Here is a 1,926-nt window from a genome sequence, read left to right as displayed (position 1 = left end):
AAGAAGCCCCCAAATGGAGGGCCTCTGGCCTCTCGTCTGTTCTGCTACCCCAGAGCCCAGAGACCTTTGAGGCCAAACCTTGAGACCCCTCCCCAACCCCCAGTCCCTTTCATTTCATTCTCCCAGCTAGACAGGGTCCTGGAATTGCACAATTTGAGTCTTGGCCCCCAGGGAACAGTCTCTCCTCTCACTGGGACAGTTACCCATTAAATTCAAGTAAAAGTGGGGAATCTGAGGTCGAAGGGTTTGGTGCTGAATTATTTAGATAATTGCCCCAGTTCTCTGCTGGGCTTTTTTGGGCTCCAGATTTTGAACATACCTTCATATTCTGACCATAGAAGGGAGATGGCCTTTTCTAACCTCTGTACCTGGTCATTCTTTATCACCCTCTCCTGCCCCTTCCCTTGGTTGCAAAGTTATTTTCTGAGAAATTAGAATTTCCCTCAATCCCCCCCAGAATTCTGTAACCTAACTGAGGAGGCCAAGTCAGTGTCCACTGTACACATTGGAGGGTCTCTTTTCTGTGTCTTCCAAAAAATAAAAAAGACACCAAAAAAAGACTCCCTCACATCCTCCTTCTGTCCACTCATATCCAGGAACATGTGGTCTGCAAAGCTTGATGGAGAGGGTGGTAAACTTAATCAGGGTGAACAAGACCCTGCCTTATCCTCTTAGTCCAGTTGGGTCTCAGTCCAGATCATTCAGGCCCAAGACTCTTGGACTCTGTCTGGTAGACCTGTCTCTAGCAAGAACCCACCTTATATTCCAGAGCACCAGACTGGAATAATCCCGAGGCCCTTGCCCTCGTGCCCACAGTTGAAAACTGGTAGAAAAGAGTAAATCCTCCTCCCTCCCTTCCCTCCAGCTTTGTCCTGAGATTCAGCCCTGCCTGGGATCCTAACCCCTCTTCTCTCCTTGAAGATCAGTGGTTGGCCAGGAGCTCCAGATTCATGCTCCCCCGTTGCTCTGCCACTTAGTTTCTATAACAATGAGCTGCAACTGAACTACCAACCCACCCCTGACTGGTTGGGTAGACCTAGACCAGCTAGGGTGTTCTCTGGGGGAACCTGATCTAAGATAGTTACAGGAGACGGGAGCCCGTATTTTGTTATAGCAGCTTTGCTAATTAGTCAGGATGGAAGAGGGAAAACTGGGGAGAGAGTTCCTCCCTGCAATCTATAACTTCACACAGCCCTTTCTCTCTGCATACGTGTTTACCTAGAGGTACACCCTCAAAACACGCATGAGGCAAGGACCTTAACACATTCATTTCTCCTGTTCATATATGCATGGGAGGTGAAGTTGCTGAAAGCATGCCTGCGTGTGTGTGTGTGTGTGTGTGTGTGTGTGTGTGTGTGTGTTGGAGGCTATGAGTGACAGAGAATGACATCCCAAGTAGAGCACCTATGAAGTAGGTGTTTTGACTTACCACTCATATCACTGGTGATAGAGGCTTTTGCTGTCCCCTATTCCCCATACACTGCTTTAAAAGGCCTGCCCGTTTGCTGAAGGCCATGTGGCATGAGGGGTCACTCTTGATCCTACAACTTGGCTCCATAGGCCTGGGGTGGCTATATAAAGAAGGAGGCAGGAGTCAGAGGCGTCTGGAAGATCAGATTCCTCGCTTAATACTCTCACTTACATGTCAAAGTTAAATCCAATCCACAAACATTTATCTAACCCTCCAGTCTTCACTATTCTGCCCATAGGCAGGACCTGGGAAACCACCACCACTACCACATAGCAGCAGGAAATGCAGAGTAACTACCTCCTACCAGTGTTCTTAATTGCCTTGGGATTAAGTGGATTAATGTACAAAAAGCACTTAGATGAGTGCTTGGCATGCAGTAAGCTTTCAGTAAAAGTGCTATCTATTATTTTTTTTTTTTTTTTTTTTTTTTTTTTTTTTTTTTTTTTTTTTTAAAT

The sequence above is a fragment of the Neophocaena asiaeorientalis genome, unplaced genomic scaffold (assembly GCF_003031525.2).
Source record: "Neophocaena asiaeorientalis asiaeorientalis breed wild unplaced genomic scaffold, Neophocaena_asiaeorientalis_V1.1 scaffold134, whole genome shotgun sequence".
Classification (NCBI taxonomy): Eukaryota; Metazoa; Chordata; class Mammalia; order Artiodactyla; family Phocoenidae; genus Neophocaena; species Neophocaena asiaeorientalis.
Note: the sequence above shows the minus strand (reverse complement) of the source record.